This window comes from Anopheles coluzzii, chromosome 2 (assembly GCF_943734685.1).
Source record: "Anopheles coluzzii chromosome 2, AcolN3, whole genome shotgun sequence".
Classification (NCBI taxonomy): Eukaryota; Metazoa; Arthropoda; class Insecta; order Diptera; family Culicidae; genus Anopheles; species Anopheles coluzzii.
In genome coordinates, this window is record NC_064670.1 from 34219588 (window position 1) to 34230382 (window position 10795).

At 37.3% G+C, this 10795-nt stretch overlaps 1 long non-coding RNA gene across 1 annotated transcript; it reads right to left on the reverse strand.

Moving 5' to 3' along the window:
• Positions 1 to 3315: 3315 nt before the first annotated feature.
• LOC120953407 (uncharacterized) lies at positions 3316 to 6975 on the reverse strand. Its single transcript, XR_007451808.1, has 4 exons — positions 6570 to 6975; positions 6384 to 6466; positions 6244 to 6311; positions 3316 to 6078 (listed from the first exon to the last, which is right to left on the reverse strand). It is a non-coding gene; the product is annotated as an uncharacterized LOC120953407 (long non-coding RNA).
• Positions 6976 to 10795: the final 3820 nt, after the last annotated feature.

The following is a 10795-nucleotide window of genomic DNA, read 5'->3' on the forward strand; positions in this document are numbered from 1 at the left end:
GTCCAACACAGCTATAGTTCTACCACAACAACATCAACAGGAACTAGATGTTTGACAAGGTGAACAAAGCTTAAGTTTCAATACACGCAATGTCAAGTGTGTCTGACGAGATCCTATGGATCTAAGTGCTGCCCATTGTACATTGGTTCGTTCGAATGCAGGGAGAGCGTGAACATTTTCCTTCAAGCGATGTATCTGAAGGATATGTTAATGTTAGCAACATTATCTCTCCATGGAGCCTATCGTATGGAAAGTGTTTAAGTGCACTGAAACCAGTTCATTGGTTCAGTTATAGGTAAATCATATATTAGCATTATACAAACAATCACTGATCCTGCATCAACAGTCGACATTTGTTGCTACTGTCGCAAACTGCAAGCTGAGTGAAGAATAGAACATACAGGAAGCGAAAAAACCAAATGAAGACAGTACAAGATTGCGACGTTAGCTACTTGCAATAGGTTACAGTTACAACAGCTACAGATACAACGCCAGCAAAAACTCGAAGCCTGGAAATAATAGACTAATTTCTCTACTAGTCGGTTGTCAGTATTAGATATTCACTCTCTCTACCCTCATGTGAGGCGAACTATACGTAAGCATTCCATAATATACGATCTCACATCCTTGGCATAAAAGAGCAGCTTTTTGCTATATTATCGAGGAAAGCACAGAGCACAGAGAAGCTCTGCTTGAATAAAACCATTTATCAGCAATTTAAGAGGTTGCTCTAATAAAGTATTCATCCTCTCTTAAAACGTTTAATCAAGGATCATATAGGGTGAATGCACTATGTGCTATTTCATCATAAGTTAAATGTTTTCCAAGCTTACAGCTTGGCAAAGTACCTGCCAATGCAGGCTAAACCGTGTGCGCTGTAGGCCGATGTTAGAGAGTTCTTCGCAATAAAGCTTTTTTAGTTAATTTCGCTTTTTGCTGTATTATCGAGGAAAACACAGAGCACAGAGAAGCTCTGCTTGAATAAAGCAATCCATCACCAATTTAAGAGGTTGTTCTATTAAAGTATTCATCCTCTCATAAAACGTTTAATCAAGGAAGAGAGAAAAACGATTGTGCTATTTTATCGCGAGTTAAATGTTTTCCAAGCTTACAGCTTGGCAAAGTACCTGCCAATGCAGGCTAAACCGTGTGCGCTGTAGGCCGATGTTAGAGAGTTCTTCGCAATAAAGCTTTTTTAGTTAATTTCGCTTTTTGCTGTATTATCGAGGAAAACACAGAGCACAGAGAAGCTCTGCTTGAATAAAACCATCTATTAGCAATTTAAGAGGTTGTTCTATGAAAATATTCATCCTCTCATAAAACGTTTAATCAAGGAAGAGAGAAAAATGATTGCACTATGTGCTATTTTATCGTGAGTTAAATGTTTTCCAAGCTTACAGCTTAGCAAAGTACATGCCAATGCAGACTATACCGTGTGCGCTGTAGGCCGATGTTAGAGAGTATGGCAATAAAGTATGGGGCTCCTGAAGGAGACATATTTATTCTTACAACTGTTATATTTATTGTTTCTTCATCATGTTACGATTCTTCTCATTATTCATCATTGCCTTGTCTTTCTTGCCCGTAGCTAAACGGTAAACTCATGATAAATAGAGGCAAATAATATGAAAATCCTTACTGAAACCATTGCATTTACGTCCATTGCAGACCAACATCCAATAATCAAAATCAACTATATCAGAAATTTATTTCATTGTGAATTCATACACTTTGCGAAGATCTCCGTTTTAGCGCTTAAAAAGCATAAAAATGACTTGCGTAACATACCATTCAGCGGCTTTGCACATTAATCATATTTTTACGAAAGTACGTGTTTAGCACCGTACCATAAGTGTAAAAACACGAGTGAAACGGTAGATTTTTTGCAATAAATATCGCATTTAAAAATCTCCCAAAATTACGAGAAATTCATTTGAATAAGAATTTATTGAAATTTTGATTTACTACGAATTTTAACATATGTTTTGCAACACTTGCCATAAAGTTTTATGGGTATGAGTATTTTTAACGATTGAACATTTAAAATGTCAATCAAAATAAGTTAAAATATCGCCCAAAAATAAGTTTGATGTGCACCACCGGGAGGGCAAAACTGACTACATCAGTCTAAACCGGTCCAAAGACATTAAACATATTGTTCGCTCTCGGTAGAATCAAACACAACAAAAAACCGTTGTGTAGTGCGGTTATCACACAATAAATGCTAACCCATGATGTCACTATTTTTAATTAAAAAAATAGAACATAACACGATTCTTAACGCGTCGAACTTAATTGAACTACCTTACTAGTTCACTATCGTTAGACACGCAGATCCCAACCACGCTGGGGCGAGAGTGTTGCCGAAGGCTCTGCCCAATTTGAAAACAACTTCTGGTTTGTCAAATTGGCTTAGTAAATTAATATAATTTTTACCTGGTACAGTACACAAATCGTTAGACATTTGTTATACTTTCTCTATTTGGCGCATCAACCTTAGTCGGTCTAGGAGTGCTATAGGCAACTAATTGGGAATGAAAGAATGCAATGCATTTACATGTCAATTCAAAGTCATTTCAAAGTAGGAAGATGTTTCAAACAAAAGATGTTTAGACACTCGATCGTTTAAAACATGAAAATAATCCCTTTATTACCTGGAAAATTAAACGAGTACAGTAAAGAAAATCATTCAAATAAATAAACGGCCCGTCAACAATCAGCCACAGCAGTAAAATAGTAGCAAGAGTATAAAGTTACGCATAGAAAGATTTCAATGCGAGTGTAGGAAAGAAACGGCGAAATAGTAGCGTACGCTGGAGAATAAGTGTAGTCTACAATCTTCTTGTAATCGCAACTTATTTATCATTTTCCTGCTCATTTCATTCTCTACACGATCGTGGTGGATGATGACTTGAAGGAAATAACTCTTATAGGATTGTACACGGTGTGATTGCATACCAAAGAATTATGGTTGAAACTAAAAGCCTCATATGAACCAGTCTACCTGTAGCAAGGTCTGACTATCCGGCTGCCTGTATAGGCTGGCATCACCACGTAGGTCGTTACGCAAAAAAGAAGAAAAATGTCAAGCTGGAAAGCATATCAGAATGGCTCTTTTTTGTTCAAACGATCAATCGATGAACACTGTTCAATCTCCACAGGAGCAGTGATTGATTGCCGAACCTAAGAAACCTAAGTGCTTGTTGAAAATACAGCACATAATTATTGTGCGTAGTTTAAATTAAGCGTGTGATCCTTTTAAAAGGATGCAAACGTAATTGGCCTCGAGGCAATTGGGGGGGGGGGGGGGGGGGGGGGCAGCTTATTCGATACACACGAGCGCAGTGGCTTAAGACGCTGCCAACGGTGTATCTGCTTACCAAAGCGTTTGAAACCGTCCAAATCTTTACTCTCTTACATCAAGGGAATTATCATATACATAGTAGTAGTAGTTTGTCACTGTTGTTTTGTTTCGAAAAGTGACACTTTACCGGTACAGCACGCGAGAGTAAGGCACAAAAAAGAAATTACGAATTAGGATCGTGACAGATAATGGGGCGAAGTTCACAAAACATTGTCAGGCGTGATTTCATAAATGGAATACAGTGGAACCTCTCATAACGATTAAACTCGATCCAGTGTGCTAACTCGTTATTTGAAAAAGCTAGTTATGAATTGTCCATATAATTTGTAAGAAAAAGTGGAATAATTCGTTCCCGGACCGCAAATGTGCTGATGATAGACGTTTCCTGCATATTGCAATACCATTACAATCAGCAGGAAGGTATAATTCAATAACCCCTCCCTAGATATTATTAACCTTATAAAAATTCGAAATATGTGTCACAGACAGTGGCAAAGACACTGACTGAAAAATACGTTAAAATAATAAGTCTCAATAGATCTAATTTCAATGAAAAAAGACTAACATAATAAAATCAAACTGTTTCAACTACATACTCAAAAAAAAACCTCCAAAAGGCAATATTTACCTCAATACCATTCAAAATAGTTGCCTAAAACATGGCTACTTTCCAAATGGATTGACAATAACTTAAGTTATAGCGATACCCAAACCACAGATAACAGTCAACTAGAAAACTATAGATTTTTAGTACCTTGGGTACAATATTTAAAAATAAAAAATTAGAAAGCCGACTATCACTCCATACGTCCAACAACAACATAATCCCGAATAGTCAATTTGGTTTCTGTCCCACTCTTGCTACTACACACCAACTCCATAGATTAATGAACAATACCACACACAACAGATGTAATAATTCTTCTAGATACTGAGAAAGCTTTTGACTCTATCTGATATCAAGGTTTACTTTACAAACTCATCCAACCAAATTTTCCAAGTTACTTTATCAATATAGTAAATTCATTCATTCTAATCGACATAACAGAACACATATTTTAAATAGCACATCAAGTATACGTACGCCAAAAACCGGTGTTACTCAAAGCAGTGTTCTGTTTGCCTTTACTATCGCACATATATACTTTAGATATTCCTTACATGAAGAACTGTGAGCAATACTTTTATGCTGACGATGTTGCGCTTTCATCTGCAGCGAAAAATCCAAAAACTATTGTTAAAAATCTAAACACGGCACTTAAAATAATATGGTAAATATTGTACAAAATGGAAACTTCAATTAAATCTGAAGCTATCTTCTTCACCAGATATACCTGTTCTCGGAAGCTTCCAAGTACCAGGCCAATAATTAAAGATTGTTGAAATTTCTTGGAAAGATCACACGAAATACGTTTCGACTAACACTTGACAAATGATTGACGTACCGAAATTGTAGGGGAAATTCTCGTCTTCATGAGCAAGTAAATCCAGAAAAATGCTCTAGAAATACTCGATTACATTACGTATATCACATTTTTTGCCTTTGCGAACTTTTTCCTGAGTAATAGTCCACATTCGAGACGAGATGTACAGCGACCTCACTGTCGTGCAGCGTATCAAGCTCGCCAGGCTCCGAAGGGCCGTCCACAAGTATAGAGGCACAAATTGAGCTGGCAAGATGGCCTGGAGGCGTCCACCATTAAGGCCGGGATAACGGACTGGCAAACGAAGGCGCGAGACCGTGAGCGGTTCCGGACACTCAGGGCAGGCCTAAAGCGCAAAGCGGTTTCAGTGCCGGATAAGGAAGAAATATATTCAACATAAAAGAAATACTCAATGTAATCGTGAAGTTGATTGCACACCGGCATGCGAAAAATGTACCAGGAACATATTGCTCGTTGTGCGAGATTTTACTCGTTAAGAGTGGTATTGGTTGAGCATTTAGATTTGCTCGTTGTAAACGGGTTCTCGTTATGAGGGGTTCCACTGTATAGCAAACAGCTTCAGGGCAAGTGCGGCAATAGATATTGCTATGAGGCCAAGTGACTGTATTGCTGTGAGCATTAGAGATATAAAATAATCTAAGAGTATTGAATAAGAGACAAAAAATCATCACTTACTGTAAAATTAATTAAAAAAAAACACACACACACACATACGCACATATACTCACACATTCTACTGAATTGAAAAGAATGTTTCGATAAACTTAAAGCTATTTCGAGAGGCTCTAAATAATAAAAATAAACATTAAATGTAATTTAAAAACCCAACCCAACATAATCTAATCATTGCATTTACATTTTTGTTGTCGCCCGAAGCAGCAGAGTATAAGTTGCTTTTCATGAGCGGGGTACCACTATACCTTATCACAACTAAGCTGATTGTGGCGGGTTGATCGGTTTGCCGATTGATTGTTGAATTGCAGAGTTGATTGTAATGGTTGATTAGATGGTTGAGGACAGATGGTTGATCGCGTTTAGGTTGATCTTTTGAAGCCGTTGGTCGTTGAATTGTTGAACTGTTTGATGATAATCAAAGTCATGGATTGAAAGTGTCCATATTTCATTGATTATAGCTTAAGGCTATTACACTCTATTTATCATAAATTCAATACAGAAGCAGTAAAACATTACATAAAACTCACCAGTATTAGTTGAAGGCAAAGCTTGTATCAAAGGGTAGGGAGATCGATTCTTGAAAAGGTTACAAATCTGAAACGATATATACGATAAAGACAGGGCTCATGAATAAACTGAATTGATTAAAAGCGAGATAAAGATGATTTAATAAGATTTTTAAGAGTTTTTCTAGGAGTTTTGCTTTTAATGTTATAAATATTGAAACATAATTTAAAATTTCACCATGTAGTTTCTTACCCAGTGCAGAATGTCTTCAATTTGCTGTCAGCTCTGGATCTTAAACATCGATCGCTTCACTGGTGAAGCTGTGGATAAAGGATAAATAAATAAACGAAACATTAATGCAAATCTCAACAGACTTACCCAAACAGACTTACATTTTGTCCCACAAACTCCGAACAAATTGCTGGCCATTGGGGCTGGTGTTTTGTTGAACTTTTCCAATGATTAAAATTGTACGCTGTTGGATAATGTGTTTGTTTTACAAAATTAAACATTAACAATAAACCGCTGAAACTCCGATCTTTTAAGAATTGATATTTTAATATTAACATAGTACATACCTCCAGAACACTTGGAACAGTTTGAAAATAGTAATTATTGATTAGCTCCGCTGTTTTTTCGTTTGCCGTTGAAGGTTAGGCCGGGATGCTGAGCCTCACTACTTCGTACAGCAGGAACTGTGGACTTTACACTATTTACAGAAGCCAGAACCAACAAATTTCCAGCACTAATTTGTTGGCCTGTCTCCCCCTTTCCGGCTTAGCCATGCGTTACCATCTACCGCAACTAGTGCAGCAAAAAGAGCTCCTCCTCAAAAAGAGCTCTTGCACCCCTAGTAACGCATGTTACCGCTCTGCACGACGTGGACGTGCCGGAATAGGAGTTGGGTAGGAGGACGAGGCATCGCCTCCTACCCCATTTGCAGAGCATCACTTTGTTATAGAGCTTTTGCCGAAAATTCAAATCACACAGTTACATATGTTACTTTAATGATAATTAAGATGATGTCTCAACCCAAACAAGAGAGCATAAACAGAGTGTTGATATAAAATCAAATTCAACAAATCTGTTCAATACCCTACGTGTGAATTTGAGCACATGTGAACGAATATGCAATATGAACATTTAGGAACTGAGAAATGCATTAAGACGACATAGCTCTTTGTATATCTTGAGTCACTCACACATATTAAAATACAATGCAAATACACAAACACACAAATATTCACATGATTGGTTACAATGTCAAATGTTTTAAAAATGAAACTACCTTATAAATCATACAAAAGAGATTTAGCCATTGCAAATCAATATTCATAAAATAGAATCATTTTCAAAAATCTAACATTACGAAGCGATTCATCACACGGCAAGATGGAGAAATAATTTGGAATGCAATAAAACAAACACTGATTTGAATTGACTTTTTTCAATTGATTTTTCAATTGACTTTTTTTTTGAAAATGAAGACAAATTCGCGAGAACTTTCAAAAAACCTGATATGAGCTAAGGTATTAGGCGTCTCCACGGTTGTCTAATTTCTAGGTTATTACCTAGGAGGTTTAAACAAAATATGCTATTATACTGCACACCATTGTTTTATGATTTCATTTTACATTTTACTGACAGATTTCAACTGTATGATAAAAAACCTTTCTGATAAACCTAGTGCATTAATTGAAAAAAAAACAATCCTTGACACAAGAAAATATCTGTCAGCTTTGTATGGTCTTGTTAATCATACGTTCCTAATAATTGACGTCACTTGCGAGTGTTGAACAGTTACCATTTTTTTTCTTTTAAATACTCACTATCATGAATAATATGCATTAAAACTGGCATTCTTTAGTAAAACTGTGCTATTGAGTATAGCTCATCAGTATGGCATGATTCGAACAATTTATACGTTAAAATATTTTAAATATAATAGGCTAATAAGCTCTTATGTCTCTTATGTTAGCTCTTGTCTTATTCCCAAACAAGTGAAAATAAACAACATGTTGATATAAAACTCAAATTAAACAAATCTGTTTACTTCACCACAGGATTACAGGATTAGAGTACAGGATTAGAGAACTACAGACGTTTAGGAACTGATAATTGCACCATTAAGAACAATTGCACCTTTTGTTGCTGTAGCCTTTCAGCAGGGGACAACTACTTACATCAATGATCACAATGTTAGATTTTAAAAAAATGAGATCACTTTAAATTTGGCAAAATCATTACATAAAGTGAAATCATTTTTAAAAATTCTTACATTACTGGCACGATTTAACTCAATTTGTAGAGTTGAGCTTATTTAAAACATATTTTTCACTAGCACAAACTACAAACTACACATTTTAAATTATACACTTGCACACTGCAGCAAGTTAGCAGCACTTCCACGTCTGATAACAACTGAAACACGACTGTGATCTCAGCGAGATTGAGGGGCGATTTATGTACAGTAGAGATCAAACTCCCCAGCGACTGTTCACTCTCTCTCTCTCTGCCTTTCAACCACGAATCACAAGAAAGAGAAAATGAGCGTCCGTTTTGCTCATGCCATCAACAAAGCCTTCGCAAAATGAACCAAATGAACTTCTCGAATGGTTTCGCGAGAGATCACTCTCTCACGATCACTTTCAACTGTGCTTCGATCGTGCGATCAGCCATGATGATGTTTTTTTTGCTCTCTTGGGAGTTGTTCTCATGCTCTTAGAGATTAATTCAGCGAAAATCATTGCAAAACTGATATTATCCGATGTAATGTACATAACTACTGCAAACATGAACAATGTGCGGGAATACTTTACATTACCAACATACAAATTACTTATTATTTTAAGCATAAAATCCTACGAACGAAGGCCACTTCACTAAACAGACACACACGCACACCATCGATATGTCAAGACAAACCATTCGCAGAACCCATTTGGATGACATCATGCGCCGGACGTGCTTCCTGGAATTGAGTAGCTGGAAGAATACGATCTTTGTTCGGGCAGGAAGGTTAGGAGAAGTGTCTGTGTGGCATTAGATACAGTACAGGAAGAATGTATCCACATCTATTTGCTGGATGTTCTACTGCTACATTTAGAAATATTTTGAACAAAGTTACATACACATAGAAATACAAAGAAAAATATTTGAAAACTCACCTTTTACATAAACCTCGATCATTTGCATCTTGTGCCGAGTTCGATCTTGTTTATTTGCTTTGTTACTAGATTGGTCGTTCAATAGTTTTACTCTTATTCTGTCTTCTAGAAACACACATTTTATGACGGTAGATTTTTCGTTGGCTTGCATCGACCAGCGGCGTACAGGGAACAATGGATTCAATTATTCTAACCCCAAAATTCTAAAGTACTTAAATCAGTGTTGCTTTCTCTCGCTTACTGTTTTACGATCACGTCATCCTGTCGCCTGGAAAACGTACGTTTCACAGCCAAATGCAATAGAATCCGGCATTGGAATGGCATACCATCGATTGCGCATGGGCGAGGATCGTAATGTCGATTGGTCACGGTGCAGTTGTGGGAAATTCTTAGGCCTGCACAGTGTGCCGGCAAGAATGCTGCGGTAGGCTCACAATTCATGAGTGAATAGCTGTGTCGTTTTCTCTGCATAATTGAATGTGAAATATATAAATTTAATAAACATGCATTCGTCAAGCATACAGTAGATGACTTTCTTAGACAAGGCTTTTAGAAGTTTGAAAGGTGTGATTGTTCGATATGCACATTTTTCGCCTCAACGTAGACATAAGATGCCATGGACAAGTCATGGATTTTAAGGATGGTTCTGGGAATTTGTGCAGACATTATTTTAATTACTTTGAGCTTGTATGATGCAGGCAACACATAAATCAAACATACCACCTGTTAATAATAATTAACGTTAGATTCGATCTCTCGGTGCTATCTACCGTGATTCCCGACTGAGCGCGGTACAAACGCGTAGTGTGGGAAGCATTCGATACCGATCGAGCCGAACATTCCCGATCGCTCAAAGGCTCCCGAACATCGTGGCTAAGGCATCGACCCGAACATAACCGAAGGCCACTCTTTCGCGGTACCCCGAGTACGAAGAATAATATAAGGCTGCTTAAGAAAATGCTTGTTACTTAATACCTAATATTACTACGGGCGAAAGAAAGAGTTCTGTTGCATTAGTTTGCAACACCACCATTTTTCCACACTAAACGCAGGAAACCAAACATATTGGAAGCTACAGCCAATGTCTTTCTTTTGAATTTTGACGAGTTTTACGATTTCGCTATGCCGTGGAAGATTCACCGTCGTGTGTTTATGTAGAAATGGAGAGAAGGAGAACTCTGTGAGCTGACCATCATGGAAAGCTTGCAGAGTTGGATACGCTCAAGATCATAAAATTCGCTGATCTTCAGGTTGGTTCCAGCGAACTTTTAACAGTAACGGACAGCATACAGGAATAAATGTGCATGTTGTTGGGAGCTGGCTGTTTTGCGCTATGGTGTTCTTCCATGAGCGGCATCGTAAAAATGGTTTCTTCTTCCCGCTGAGCGGGAGTTATTAGATTATGTGTTCCAAAACAGTGCAATGAAAGGATTTAAACGAACTTCTTACGAATTTTGACCGCGCACTTCTTGGCTCCCATGCTTTGCTAAAGTCGTGCAATGAACGGAATTAATGCTTACGAAATCTTTATTGCTAACCTTACACCTATAGACTAACACTATTAGATATGATACGGATTCAGATACACTACGGTAGCTAAAACTTGACAAGGCGGAAATCACACATTCAAACCCATC